This window comes from Salvelinus sp. IW2-2015, unplaced genomic scaffold, assembly GCF_002910315.2.
Source record: "Salvelinus sp. IW2-2015 unplaced genomic scaffold, ASM291031v2 Un_scaffold2768, whole genome shotgun sequence".
Lineage (NCBI taxonomy): Eukaryota > Metazoa > Chordata > Actinopteri > Salmoniformes > Salmonidae > Salvelinus > Salvelinus sp. IW2-2015.
The window spans coordinates 112,499-128,536 of record NW_019944070.1 but is presented as its reverse complement, the minus strand read 5'-3'; the positions used below and the strand labels follow the sequence as shown (position 1 = coordinate 128,536).

At 44.0% G+C, this 16,038-nt stretch overlaps 1 long non-coding RNA gene across 1 annotated transcript in view; it reads left to right on the top strand.

Annotated features, from left to right (window-relative positions):
* The window catches only part of LOC112074703 (uncharacterized), a 100,290-nt gene that overhangs the window by 68,505 nt on the left and 15,747 nt on the right, over positions 1–16,038 (top strand). The window lies entirely within an intron of this gene.

Sequence of the window (16,038 nt, the reverse complement as noted above, 5' to 3'; positions counted from 1 at the left end):
GTGTTCTTCTGCAGGTAGACTGTGTCTGAAGGTAGAGACTGGTGTTTGAAGGTAGACTGTGTTCTGAAGGTAGACTGTGTCTTCTGAAGGTAGACTGCTGTCTGAAGGTTTAGACTGGTTCTGAAGGTAAGACTGTGTTGAAGGTGAGACTGTGTCTGAAGGTAGATGTGTTCTGGAAGGTATACTGTTCTTGAAGGTAAGACTGTGTTCTGAAGGTAAGACTGTGTCTGAAGGTGAACTTGTGTCTGAAGGTAGACTTGTGTTGAAGGTAGACTGTGTCTGAAGGTATCGGTTAAGGTAACTGTGTTCTGAAGGTAGACTGTGTCTGAAGTAGCTGTGTCTGAGGTAGACTGTGTCTGAAGGTAGACTGTGTCTGAAGGTAGAGTCTGGTCTGGAGCTGTGACTGTGGTTCTGAGTAGCTGTGTCTGAAGGTGACGATGTCTGAAGGTAGACTGTGAGTCTGAAGGTGACTGTGTCTGAAGGCTAGACTGTGTCTAGGTGTATGTGTCTGAAGGGTACTGTGTCTGAAGGTAGCATGTGTTCTGAAGGTAGACTGTGTCTGAAGGTAGACTGTTAAGTGCTGGTTGATAGGTAGTATGTGTCTGAAGGTAGACGTGTTCTGGAAGGTTAACTGTGTCTGAGGTAATGCTGAAGGTGACTGTGTTCTTGAAGGTAGTACTGTGTCTTGAAGGTAGACTTTAGTAAGCTGTGTCTGAAGGTAGACTGTGTTGATGTGTGGTCTGAAGAGTGTTAAGGAGCTGTGTCTAAGGTAGTTGTTGTCTGAGTAGACTTGTTCCTGAAGGTACTTGTGTCTGAGGTAGACTGGTCTAAGGATGACTGTTGTCTGAAGGTAAGAGCTGTGTTCTGAAGGGCCCTGAAGAGACTGTGTTGAATAGGTAGACTTGTGGCTGAAGGTAAGACTGTGTCTGACAGGTGACTGTGTTTGAAGGTAGGACTGGCTGGGTAGATCTGAGAGATGTTTGAGAGATCTGTGTCTGAAAGGTAAGACTGTGTCTGAAGTAGACTGTTTGGAAGTACTGCTGAAGGTAGGACTGTTCTGGTAGCTGTGTCTGAAGGTAGAACTGTGTTCTGAAGGTAGACTGTTGCTGAAGGTAAGACTGTGTCTTCTGAAGGTGTCTGAGTAACTGCTGTTCTGAAGGAGATGCCTGTTCTGAGGTAGACTGTTGCTGAGTAGACTGTGTCTTCTGAAGGTAGACTGTGTCTGAAGGAGACTGTGTTCTGAAGGTAGACTGTGTTCTGAAGGTAAGGGAAAGCTGTGTTCTGAAGGTAGAACTGGTCTGAAAGGTAGACTGTGTCGGTGTGTCTGAGTAGACTGTGTTCTGAAGGTAGACTGTGTCTGAAGGTAGACTGTGTTCTGAAGGTATGTTCTGTGCTGTCTGGAGTAGACTGTGTTCTGAAAGGTAGATGGACTGAGTTAAGGTAGCTGTGTCTGAAGTAGACTGTGTCTGAAGGTAGACTGTGTCTTGAAGGTGATCTGTGTCTGTAAGGTAGACTGTTCTGAAGGTAGTCTGTGTCTGAAGGTAGACTGTGTCCTGAAGGTAGATGTGTCTGAGTGTGTGTGAAGACTGTGTCTGGAAGGTAGAACGTGTCTGAAGGTAGCTTGTTGAAAGGTAGTCTGGTCTGAGGTATCTGCGAAGGAGACTGTGTCGTGAAGTAGACTGTGTCTGAAGGTAGAACTGTGTTCTGAAGTAGATCTGTGTTTTCTGATGGTATTGGTGTCTTGAATTGTTTTAGTAATGTGTCTGAAGGTAGACTGTGTCTGAAGTAAACGTTGGTTCTGAAGGTAGACTGTGTCCTTGAAGGTAGACTGTGTCTGAAGTAGAGCTGTGTCTGAAGTAGACTGTGTCTGATACTGAAGGTAGTGTCTGAAGGTACTGGTCTGAAGGTAGATGTGTCTACGGCTAGACTGTGTCTGAAGTAAAGCTGTGTCTGAAGGTAGACTGTTTGAAGGTAGACGTTCGTGAAGTAGTACTGTGTCTGAAGGTAGTCTGTGTCTGAAGGTAGACTGTGTCTGAAGTAAGACTGTGTCTGATAATGGTCAAGTAGCTGTGGAAGGAATGTGTTGAAGTAGCTGTGTCTGAGTAGACTGTGTCTGAAGGAACTGTGTTCTGAAGGTAGACTTGTTCTGAAGTGTGAACGGTGTCTGAAAGGTAGACTGTGTCTGAAGGTAGACATGTGTCTGAAGGTAGTCAGTAGACTGTTGGGTAGACTGAAGTGATTGGTGAAGGTAACTGTATGTCTGAAAGGTAGACTGTGTCTGAAGGTAAGCTGTGTCTGAAGTAGACTGTGTCTGAAGGTAGTATGTGTCTGAAAAGGTAGGCTGTGTCTGAACGGTAGACGAAGATGTGTCCTGAAGGGATGGTTGTGTCTGAAGGTAGACTGTGTTGAAGGTAGTAGCAGTGTCTGGCTGAGTACGTCTGAAGTGCGTGTGAAGTAGACTGTGTGAAGGTAGACTTGTGTCTGAAGGTAGTATGGTGTCTGAAGGTCAGCTGTGCTGAAGGTAGACTGTGTTGAAGGTAGTGGTGTCGAAGGTAGATGTGTCTGAAAGGTAGACTGGTGTTCTGAAGGTAGACTGGTTGAAGGTAGTATGGTCTAAGGTTAGACTGTGCCTGAAGTAGACTGTGTCTGAAAGGTATATGTGTCTGAAGTAGACTGTGTCGAAGGAGTATTGTCGAAGGTAGACTTGTCTGAAGGGTAGTATGTGTCTGAAGGTTGCTTCGGAGAGACTGTGTCTGAGGTAGACTGTGTCTGAGGTAGTGTCTGAAGGTAGTATTGTGTCTGATGATTTCAGGTAGACTGTGTCTGAAGGGTAGTCTGTGTCTTGAGAGTTTGAGTAGACTGTGTCTGAAGGTAATGTGCCTGAAGTCGACTTGTGTCTGAAAGGTAGTACTGTGTCTGAAGGTAGAGGTCTAGGTACGTCTGCAAGGTAGTATGATGTCTGAAGTAGGTGACTGATTAGTAGACTTGTCTGAAGGTGACTGTGTCTGAAGGTAGTATGTGTCTGAAGGTAGAACTGTGTCTGAGGTAGACTGTGTCGCATGAGAGACTGGTCTGAAGGTAGTGAAGGTACGTGTCCTAAAAAAAAAAAGGGTAACTTGTGTGAATAACTGTGTGAGGAGACTGTGAGGTTAGACTGTGTCGAATGATGAGGTAGACTGTGTCTGAAGGTAGACTGGTGTCTATGAAGGTAGGACTGATGTTGAAAGGTAGTATGTGTCTGAGTAAGATCTGTTGAAGGACCTGTGTCTGAAGGTATGTGTTAATAGCCTGGTCTGAAGGTAACGGTGTCTGAAGTAGTCATGTGTACTGAAGGTAACTGGTTCTGAGGTAGTATGTGGCATGAAGGTAGTAGTTCTGAACGGTAGATGTGTTCTGAAGCAGACTGTGTCTGAAGGTAGATTCGAACTTGATGTGTCGAAGGATGGTAGGTAGTAATGTGTCAATGACTTAGGTAGAGCTGTGTCTGAAGGTAGACTGTGTCTGAAGGTGTATGTGGTCTGAAGGTAGACTGTGTCTAAGAACGTGTCAAGGTAGTAGGTCTGATGTCGAAGTAGACTGTGTCTGAAGTAGGACTCGTGTGAAGGTAGTATGGCTGAGTATGTGCTGAAGGTAGTATGTGTGAAGTAGCTGTGTCTGAAGGTAGACTGTTGAATCGAATGTGTCTAAGTGTCAAGTCTGTGTCTGAAGGTAGGGACTGTGTTCTGAAGGTGGACTTGTTCTGAAGGTAGACCTGTGTCTGAAGGTAGTATGTGTCTGAAGGTAGACGTGTTCTGGAAGGTATGATGGTCTGAGATGTGTAGAGCTGGTCGGAGAGTCTGCGCATACAGAAGAAGTAGCTCTGTGTCTGAAGGGTAGACTGTTGTTCATCGAAAGTGATGCTGGATTGCGTCAAGGTAAGACTGCTGTCTGACAGAGATAGTCTCGTAGTCTGAAGGTAGACGACTGATGTGAGGTAGACTGTGTCTAATAGTCATGTAGTAGTGCATAGAAGTGTAGACTGTGTCTGAAGGATAGGACTGCATACGTTCGTGAATGCGTAAGGCGCATATGTGCCTTGAACGGTAGACTGGTGTCTGAAGGTAGACTATGTGTCTGAAAAGTAAACTGTTTAAGGTAGGATGCTTGAACGTGTACCTTGTGTGTGGGAATGAGACTCGTGTCTGAAACTGGTAGACCTGTGTCATGAACTAGTTTGCGTCTATACGTGACTTGTCTGAGGTCAGTACTTCACTGAAGTATTCTGTGTGTCTGAAGTAGCTATGCTACTTTCAGACTAGGAGACTCTGCCAGGTACCAATAAAGAGTGTATCTCTGCGAGGTTAGCATACACCCATCAGCCTTCAATTGACTCTTATTATAATCTCTTCAGTGTCTATGGGCATGCTACACGAGCACAACGATGCTAACCACTGTGAAAACAGCACTGTGATAAAGCGCTACAACACCACAGCCAGCCATTCTGCTTGGCACCTAGCCTGGGCCGCTAATGACTAACCAGGCTCATGCTAACGCTAAGCATGGATGGCCTTCTGGATATTAAAACTACAGATGAGGTCACCGTGTCCCAGACAACCCTTCTCACTTAGAGAAAGCAAGAGAGAGAGAGAGAGAAACAGGAGAGAGAGAGAGAGAGAGGCACATGAGAGAGAAAGAGAGAGAAGGAGAAGAGAGAGACAGGGAGAGATGAGAGAAGGGAGAGAGAGAGCACATGAGAGAGAAGAGACGAGAGAGCACATGAGAGAGAGAAGAGAGAGAGAGAGAGCAGTGAGAAGAAAGCGAGAGAGAGAAGATAGCACATGAGAGAGATGAAGAGCGGAGAGAATAGCACATTGAGAAGATGAGGAGAGAGAGAGAGCAATGAGACGAGAGAAGAGAGATGAGAGAAGAGAGAGAGAGAAGGAGAGAGAGAGAGAGACAGAGAGAGAGAAGAGAGAGAGAGAGAGAGAGAGCACATGAGAGAGATGAGAGAGAGAGGATAGCACATGAGAGAGATGAGGACATAGAGAGATAGCACAGTGAGAGAGAGGAGAGAGAGAGAATGAGCACATGGAGGAGAGAGAGAGAGAAGCAGAGAAGAGAGAGAGAGAGAGAGAGAGAGAGAGAGAGAAGAGAGAGGAGAGAGAGAGAGAGAGAGAGAGAGAGAGAGGAGAGAGAGAGAGAGAGAGAGAGAGGAGAGAGAGAGAGAGAGAAACAAGTGTGGCAATAAAAATCAAAAACCAAAGAACAGAATTCTTTTCACAATGTTGAGGTGTGAGACAAGGCTGCAGTTTGAGTCCAAATCTTTTCAACATTTATATCAATGAATTAGCAGACATGTTGGTCCATTCTCCAGCCCCAGAACTCACACTTTTTGACACAGAGGTGAAATACCTGCTATATGCTAATGACTTGGTACTTATATCACCAACCAAAGAAGGTCTTCAACATAACATTAATATTCTAGAGCAATATTGCCATAATTGGGCCCTGGCAGTACATTTCAAAAAAACTAAAATCATGATTTTCCAACAACAACAAAAAAGATGTCAGAAACACAAATATAAATTCACCCTGAAAAACACCATAATTGAACACACAAAAAATTACACCTACCTTGGTCTGACCATATCTGCATCGGGAAACTTTAATATGGCAGTGAATGCACTCAAAGAAAAAGCCCGCAGAGCATTGTATGCAATAAAAATGAAATTATTCAAAATCAACATCCCAATTAGAATTTGGACCAAAATATTTGACAGTGTAATCCTACTAATAGCTCTTTACGGAAGTGAGGTTTGGGGGCCACTCAATAAACTGGACTTTAAAATGTGGGACAAACATCCAATTGAAGCCCTACATGCAGAATTCTGTCGGAAAATCCTACAAGTCCAGAGAAATACACCAACTAATGCATGTAGGGCAGAATTGGGCCGCTTTCCAGTAATAATGAAAATACAGAAAAGATCATTACAATTTTGGCTACATCTAAATTCAAGTCCAAATTCGAGTCTGCAATTTAAAGCACTTCAAACACAAGAGCTGAGCCCAGAAACGAGCCCTCTCAGTAAGCTGGTGTTGGACCTAACCAACCAAGCTGACACCAGCACTGCTTCAAAAGAAAGAATTCCAATAAACAAAATCATGAACCAATCAAAAGACTCATATATATAACATTGGAAAAACTAAACAAAATCCCAAAGCCGACTAAATTGCTATCTGACCCTAAACAGAGAATATGAATTGGCTGATTATCTCTACTCTGTCAGAGATACGAAGCAGAGACAGATCCTTACCAAGTACGGGCTGAGTGACAACCGATTGGCAATAGAAACCGGCAGACATAAAAAGACATGGCTACCCAAAGAGGAGCGTGTATGTGGTCACAGAGATGAGGTAGAAACAGAGATGCACTTTCTCCGTTACTGTGATAAATATTCCTCACCAAGAGATTCATTATTCACAGAAATGACTACATTTATTCCAAATTTTAACTTATTAAACCCAGAGGAAAGACTAAAAATACTCATGGGTGAAGGAGCAATGGCTCCTCTTGCAGCCAAATATGTATTTGCCTGCCATAGCCTGAGGGACACTGAATAATAGCATCTGCATAGTAAGCAGTKACTTACGTATAATTACTGTTATTGTTATTACTGTTATTGTTATTACTATTATTATTGTTGTTTATCATTCCAAATAGTAGTGGTATGGGTYGTAATGGTAATGATAGCAGTTTAGTGATGGTGGTGGTAATAGTAGTGGTATGGGTGGTAATGGTAATGATAGCAGTTTAGTGATGGTGGTGGTGGTAGTAGTGGTAATGATGATAGTAGTTGTAGTACTGATGTAATGGTGAAGAGGACCGTTATTTAGTTATAAGTTAGTTATAGTTTAATTTTCCATTTATATTTTTAGATTTATTACATTACATTCGACTATTGACTGTTATCATTTTATTGTTATTATTTTTGTATTTAATTTTGTATTATTATTTTCTGCCATTTTATATTATTATTTGTTATTGTTTATAATTTTATTACAATGTATAATGTATTCTGTTGCTTTGGCAATATTGAGCAATATTGAGCTCCTGATATATTTCATCTTTTTTAGTTTTTAGAATGAGATAAACACTCTAATCGAAAAAGAATTCCAGACAAGAAGTGATAAACAACAACTCTATTCATTCAGAACAGAAAAAAAGTAACTTTGCGCCTCAAATTAAGAAGTTTTGACTCTAGCAAGCTAGCTACACAACAAAGATCTAACCAGCAGACTAACAAGCTAGCCAGAAGAAACGAGCTAGAACAAACGTAGCAAAGGCAGATACTACATCAACTACATCAAACGACCAAACTGAGTGAGTAAACCAAAAAGGAGCACGACTAACTTTAAACATATCTTCTGTTTTTTTGTGTGAGGATTTGTCACTCTTTTTGCTGGTTTTTGAACTAAATTAGCGGTAGCTAGCAACAGCAGCAGACGAACAAATCGGTTGCCATGGCAACGGGGCAGCAGCAGTAGCAGCAGAGCCCACAGGCACCATGTCCCCACTCCCCCTCAGCGCAGAATCCATTCTCTACCCTAAAGAGGCCAAAAATGACACAACGAGGAAAGCTTTTAAACAGAAACTACTAAAGGGGAGGCCAGAAACCCTTTTTGCAGACCTCTACAAAAACGGTGATGTGAGTAATCTCATCTTCCTCACTGACCAGCCAAATGCATGGTGCTCAGCAGTGTGCTCTCACTACCCATCCATAAAGAAAGAGGGAATCTGTAACGGGTGGAAGCTGAAAATCAAAAAGACAGACGACCCTGACAGCACCATGATAACAATCAACCTCTACAAGACTGGGACTGTCATGGTGCAAGGTAACATTAGGCTGTTTGAAACAGACTTTCAGACCATTAAGGAGAGAGAGGAGAGAGAGAAGGACACCACCAGTGACATGCCCTCCCACAAGACAAACTACCCCAGCACCACCCTCACCCCTAATATCCACACCCAAAAAGGCACATCCAGCACCTCTCTTCCCACCATAGTGGAGGACACGCCCCWGGAGGAGAGCGACCCCCTCAGTGCAGAGCAGGCTCTGGCCCTCCTCACCACCATGGCTGCCATGAGGGATGAGTTCACCAAACTGGAGGGGGAGGTGGTCCTGCTCAGGGAGAGCGTGAGCAAACAGCAACCAGACAACCACACCTTAGAGGAGCTCCTAACCAAGGTGAGGACAGAGCAGGACAGCAGCCTTGCAACACAGCTGAAAGAGGTTCAGCAAGAGAGAGACYGACTCAAGAGAGAGCTGGCTGATCTAACAAAGGAGGTGAGAGAGCTCCAAAAAGACAGGCAGAACAGGAATAACGATCTGACCACACTAAGAGAGGAGCTGCAAGAGAGAACAGAGGACAGGCTGCAGGAGCAGCTAGAACACCACTCTATGACCTGCCCTCACACAGCAGAGGAGCCCAGTTCAACCAGCCAGGCTTCCCCAGCCCTGCCCTCACACAGCAGAGGATCCCAGCTCAACCAGCCAGGCTTCCCCAGCCCTGCCCTCACACAGCAGAGGACAGAAGGATGGCGCCTAGCTCAACGCAGACCAAGGCTTCCCCAGGCCTGCCTCTCAGACAGCAGCAGAGGCAGCCCAGCTCAACCAGCCAGGCTTTCAGCCCTGCGCCAAAGTTCAGCAGAGGAGCCCAGCTCAAACCAGCCCACGCGCTTACCCCAGAACCCTGCCTGCTGCAACGCCTCCGTCCCCAACCACAGAACCAGGCGCTCCACTGCAGCGGCACCGGCTACAGCACCAGTCCACAACCCACAGCTCCAACCCACCGCCCCCCCGCGCCTCTGTTCCACTCAAGGTCCAGAAGAATCACTGGCTGACATCGGTCCTGTTGACTCGGACTCAACATGGGGAACGTTTGTGTCAGGAGAAGAAATTTTCGCGGCTAAGCCACAAAACGAGAAAAAGGGTGTGGTGCACAACAACGCCAGAGTGGCCATGGAGCTTGGCTCTTGATAAGGCCCCATGCTCGGGTCGCCAAGCCCACATAATCATGTAACATACCGGAAAGCAACGACCATGCGTGCTCAAGCAGGAGAGGGTGGGACTTCACGTACGCGGGACGCTCGATTGAGAGGGCCTCCGCAATCTTCCCCAACTCACAGAATCGTGGTGTCAACCCTTCAACAAGTAGGAAAGGAATTCCACCCAGGGAAGCTGTGGGGCGACGGGTCTGGCCACAATCCAAGAAGAATATAAACGCCAGCCTATCCCGGGACTTGGTGGCCCTGCGTGCCAATCCGTACACCTGCCCACCATCCCACCTCGATTGGCACCCTGTCTCTAATCGATCCATGTATCCACCTGGTACAGGGTGACAGTCCCCATCCTTGCCAAAGACGTCTCAAGGACGTGCGCTTTAAAACGCACACCCGACCTCTCCAACCCAGGAACAGCGGAGCATGATCTCCCGGAGCTCGGCGCGAGATCACCAAGACAACACCCGGATCGCACACCGCCTGGACCCCACGCCCGACGACCAAGACACCACCTCAATGTCCCACCACAGCCAGCGCCAGCAGCAGACCACCCCAGCCCAGCTTCAGAAGCCACCCAGAACGAGGTGGTCTCAAGAAGCTATTTTAATAGTTCTTGTTGGAATTGTGAGTGTTTGTCTCATTTTTGAAGGTAAAAAGGAAAAAAAGGGTTGTTCTGAAATCTTTTTACGTTGCATGTTGGAATTTTACAAGGCTTGGAAGTCCTCCTGCTTTTGTGGCTAAACGAGCCAGAAAACCCAGACTTCCTTGAAAGAAATGATGATGTGATATTGTAATGTACGACAGAAACATGCAATGTGTTCGGCACGAGGCTGGTTCCCAAACCTAACAAGTTTCCACTACAACATACGCTTTGTCCACTCCTCAGGTTATAGGGAGATAATCATACCATCCACTAAATTAAAAAGGATTCAAAAGGGCAAGATGACCCTAGGAGGAATGCTAATAGTGTGGTATAGAATCTGAACTAAATTAAATTCAATCAAATTGATCAAAACGGGAAATTCTTTATCTGTCGTAAAAATGCAAACCAAGGAGGCTATCTTGAACAGATAACAAAACGTCTTCCGTAAGTGCCAACTACGATTCCCTCCCTCAGAGTCACCCTACCTTCAACGAAGAGAGTTTTTGTCCCATTTCTAGAGGGGAGATTAGTCACTTTCAAGGCCCAAAGGGCAAGACGTACTGGTCGTGTGGACGCACCTGAAGCTAGAACAGGCAGCAGACAGAACAACGACGACTTATTTAACAATCCCATTCGGGGATAAACACCTACCATGGAGCAACAACCTCTTCCCTTCCCATACAATACCGCCGCGCACCGAAACAGACTATGACAAAGTGAAAAAACAAAACGTGAAGGACAGCTCGTCGAAGCTCTGTCGAACACTGGGCTCTTACATAGTCCAATGGTAGGCTGAGAGGGGACTCTCTTTTGGAAGGCTAGCACCTCAGCTCATCTCCCTTGGCAGCAGGCACTGTACAGACTACTTTTCACACCAGACCTAAAAACCCCGAGTCATCCTCTCCAGAGCCTTCACAGTCACGCCCACCCTAACACCCTTCTCTCAGACCACAGTAAATCACAGTGTATTGAGAAGAGCAGAACCCAAACCATGAAGGCATCAACAGCTTAACTAAAGTTAACATGGTACTAAAAACCGGCCTAATAGTATGGAGTGCAAACAGTACAGACATCTAACCAAAAAGCAATTAGGTAGCCAAAAAATACAACTCTCTCCTGGACAACTTTTTTAGCCTTAACATGTCTCCTTCAGCATGAAGGTGTGAAATTTGGCCCGTTTGGAACATAACTTTATATTTGACAAATTAGCCTCCTTGGCTAAATTTAAAGAAGCATAAGAGCAAGACCAAAAAAACTAGATAATGAAAAATGGTTTTGATGATAATGAGTTGCAAAAATACTAAGAAAGTCATTGAAAAATAAAATAATCTAAGTCCGAAAAACACAGAGAGACCAGACAACAAAAATATATCGCCTTTCAATCTGGGGAAACACTGAAGCAATACAAACACACCCTAAGAACAAAAAAGGAACAGCCACATTAAGAAAATCAGCAATGGCTAATCTGTAGGAATCATAGAAATCAACCACTTATTGGAGTGAATTGGATTAAAACAATTAAAACAAACCCTCATCATGAGGAATTAGGCTTATGCCAAAATGGGGAAAGTGTGAGAAGAGAAAATCCCTTTGCTAAACCTTCTAGCAGCAACTATTATACAAAGAGCCCAGAACAAGAGAAGATATAGCGAAGGAAAAATTAACAATGCCTTGAATATCAGCAGTCAAAGACTATCAGAATCCTAGGATAGCCCAAATTAACAGAAAGAAGAATTATTGGAAAAAACTATGCACTCTCCACCCAAAAAGGCCTGTGGTGCTGATGGTATTCTTAAATTGAAATGATCAAATAGACAAGCCCACAAATTGTCAGAATGGCTATGACTCAAACTCTTCAACATTATCCTGCAGGTATTTTTCAACGCCGATATTTGGAAATCAAGGGATTATACACAACCAATCTAATAAAAATGTGAGAACAATTGACCCAAAATAATTACAGAGGGAATTTCGTCGTAACAGCAACTTGGGAGAAATTCTCTGCAAGTGTATTGAGTAAATAGCAGACTACATAATTGCCTGTGACGAACACAACGTCTGAGCACGAAGCCAGATTGGATTTTCATAACAAAAATGATCGTACAACAACCACATTTACACCCCTCCACATCTCTAATGATAAACCAAGTTAAACCAGAAACAAATGGCAAAATCTACTCGTGTTTTGTAGATTTCAAGAAAGCATTATGCATTCAATTTGGCAACAAGCGTCTTTTTTTTAAAATAATTAGAAAGATGAGTGGTATGAAGGGAAACAGTATGATTTTTATTAAATTCAATGTACAACTAAAAACAAATGTGTGGTTAAACATTCGGAACAAGCAAACAGATTCTTCTTCTCTCGAGGCCGGGAGTTGAAACAGGCGCTGGCCCCAATTATAAGTACCAGACACTATTCTAACATCTAGCCCATTAATGAAGTGGCAAAAACATGTAGAAGAATCGGCAAGCACCTGGTATACACCTCTACACAACCACTTGGAAATCAAGTGTCTGCTGTACGCAGATGGACCCAGGTTGCTGCTGTCTCCCACTAACAAGGTTACAGCAGCACCTAGATCACTCTTCAACAGGTTCTTGTCAGGACCTGGCTCTGACCGGTATAACCTAAAAAAAGCGACAATATATGATAGTTCCAAAAAAAAGTCACTGGAAATACAGGATGACAAATATAAACTTCTAATTTGGACACAGTTCTATTAGAACACACCAAAAACTATGATATCTACGGACTAATACCAGCAACACAGGGTAGCCTTTCACGAGTGGCTCGTGAATGACGCTGAAAATGACACAAAAAGCAAAGAAGAGGTATTTTAAGCCGAATTAAAAGGAAACATCAAAAATTTGAAATTCCAATTAGATATCTGGTGCTACAAAAACCTAGTTCAATCAGTTATATGAAACCAATTGACTCTCTATAATGGCCAGTGACAGTATGGGGTCCCACGTCTCTAATAAATGGAATTTCACCAAATGATGAGGACAAAACATTCCACATCGAAATACCTGCATGCAGAGTTTGCAAGAAGACTGATTGCAAAGTTGCAAAGAAAAACTCCAAATAATGCGATGATTAGAGCAGAATGGGCCAAATACCCCCCCTCCTCATTCAAAGAAGAAAAGAAGCCATTCAAGTTTGAAAGCGGACTCGATTACAAAACAAAGTGACCCCCAAACACATTTCCACTCACACAGCTTCTAACAAATGTCAAGAGATGAAACAAGAGAAGAGTCCCGTCAGCCAGCTGGTTTCCTTGAGGCTCAGTTACACCAAATCGCCGATAACCAGACCCAATAGAACCAGGACAGCCAACTTCAGAAAATCTGGCCCCAACCAAAATCATCAAAAAACAAAAAGAAAAATATTATCAACTATTGGAAAGACACCACAAAAAAATCTACAGTAAACTTCAAATAGTGCTATTTGCGGCTCTAAACAGACAGATACATGGTGGGCCAGACTATGCTTGACCACATGTGACTTGATAGAAAACTGAGGGAAAACGATTGACTAGAGTAACTCCAGATGAGCAGAGCTGCGTTTGAGCACACGTCTTGCGTAGGTGAGGACGGTGGCGTAGTCAGCAGGACCAAACCTGGTTGCCCAGGAGAGAGACAGGCTGTGCTCTTCCACGTCTTCTACTCACAGGGAGAGGTAAGAGACCATGTAGCGTGCATTTCCCTCATTACACGTGACACAATTTCACGCGTGAAATGTATAATTCAAGACAAAGGAGGATTTGAAACTGATAAAAAGATCAAATATTTATTGGGTTGAAAAGGTGGTTTTGAAAGCCAAAAAATGTGAAGTTTTTGGCAGCACCAAAATATGTTTCCCTCTCTGCCGACATACCTGATGAGGGACAGCCAGTGAAAAGTTGCAAGAGGTAAATGTCGATAAATATGTTCCCATGCGCTTGTTTTGTTTTGTCTTCAATACAATGTTAAATGTGTCTTCCGTCAATGTCATGTGTGACACTGCTGCAATGGGTAATCGCATGTTCCACTCTAATCTATTATTATTTTGCTAGTGGTCCACCATTTTATATATAATTATCATATAATACCATAGTTTTTATTTTTTTTTTTAGTTTTCGAATGTATACTTGACAAAGTGTATAGGGTAATAATGAACTTTTATTGCCTTGTCTGAGCAATGCAATGTGGAATTTGATATTGAATTGAGAGAATGAGGAATAGAGAAGAGAGAGAGAGCGATTGAAGAAGAGACGAGAGGAGAAGAGAGAGAGAGAGAGAAGAGGAGAGAGAGAGAGAGAGAGGGAGGGAGAAAGAGTAGGAGAGGAGAGAGAGACGAGGAGAGAGAGAGAGAGAGAGAGAGAGAGAGAGAGAGAGAGAGAGAGTGACAGGGAGAGACAGGGAGAGAGAGGGATATGCAACTATTAAAGAAGACTACCAGAACCCACTGGTTCTCCAATTACCTGAATGAGTTAACAGGACAAGAATAAAAAACGGCCTCCAACCCCAAAAGGCCTGTGGTGTTGATGGTATGCACTTAATGAAAATGATCAAATATACAGACAACAAATTACCGAATGGCCTATACAAAAACTCTTTAACATTCATCCTGAGCTCTTGGCATCTTCCCCCAATATTTGGAAACCAGGACTGAGATACACCCCAGGATCCACAAAAGTGGAGACAAATTTGACACCCCAATAACTTACCGTGGAAGTATGCGTCAACAGTAACCTTCGGGGAAAATACTCTGAACCAATTATCATTGAAACAGCAAGACTCGTAACATTTCCTCAATGAAAACAATGTACTGAGGGCGAAGTGTTTCAAATGTTTGGCTTTTTTACCAAAAAAAATGTACCGCGTACCAAACAGACCATGTTTCCCCTACAACACTAATTGACAACCAAACAACCAAACAAAAGGCAAAGTCTTCTCATGGCTTTGGTTGATTCAAAAAAGCCTTCGACTTCAAGTTTGCATGAAGGGCCTGCTAAGCAAATAGATGGAAAGTAAGCGTGTTGGGGGTAAAACACTATACGACTATGTCATAAAAAATCCGATGTACACAAACAACAAGTGTGGCGGTAAACATGTGCGGCGTGAAAAACGACACACAATTTCTTCACACAGGTCGGTGGGGTGAGACAGGGATGGCAGCTTAAGCCCCACCCTCTTCAACATGCATATATCAAACAATGTGGGCGGCGTGCACTAGAACAAGGTCTGCAGCACCCGGTCGCTCACCCTACTAGAAGTCCGAAGTCAAACTGTCTACTGTTTGCTGATGATCTGGTGCTGTCTGTCAGCCAAAAACCAAGCGGAGGGCCCTACAGCAGCACCTAGCTCTTCTTGCACAGATTCTGTCAGACCTGGGCCCTGACAGTAAATCTCAGTAAAGAACCAAAATAATGGTGTTCCAAAAAAGGTCCAGTCCGCCAGGAACCACAAATTCCAGTCTACGACACCGTTAAGCCCTAGAGCACACAAAAACCTATACATACCTCGGCCTTAAACATCAAGGACCACAGTAACTTCGCCAAGCAAAGCTGGTGAACGATTCTGAAGAGACAAGGCAAGAAGGGCCTTCTATGGCCATCGAAAAAGGAACATAAATTTCAAAACCATAATCATTAGGATCTGGCTAAAAATAACTTGAATCAGGTCATAGAGCCCATTGCCCTTTATGGTTGTGAGGGTCTGGGGGTCCGCTCCGCAACCAGATTTCCAACAAAATAGGGACAAACACCAAATTGAGGACTCTGCATGCACGAATTCTGCAAAAAATATCCCTCCGTGTTAAACAACGTAGAACGACCAAGATAATGGACATGGCGAGAGCAGAATTAGGCGCCGATACCCAGGCCTCACTAATTTATCCACAATCCAGAAAAGAGCCGTTAAATTTCTAAAACCCTTCAGCCTAAAAGGAAGCGATTTCCAAACCTTCTAACCAAGCCATCACCTACAGAGAGATGAACCTATGAGAAGAGTCCCCTAAGCAAGGCTGTCCTAGGGGCGTCTGTTCACAATCCAACACACCTCCACAGATGCCCCAGGACAGCAAGCAGCAATTAAGACCCAACCGCAATCATGAGAAAACAAAAAGATACATACTTGACCCACATTGAGAAAAGAATTAACAAAAAAACAGAGCAAACTAGAATGGCCTATTTGGCTAGCTAAACAAGTAGGATACACAGTGGGCAGAATAACCTGACCACTGTGACTGGAGCGCCCAAAGTGTTAAAGGAAGCTTTGACTATGTAGACATGACTCGAGTGAGGCATAAGCCTTGGCTGATTGAGGAAGAAGGCTATGTGCACAGTGGTATGTGGCACGACTCGCCCCAAAA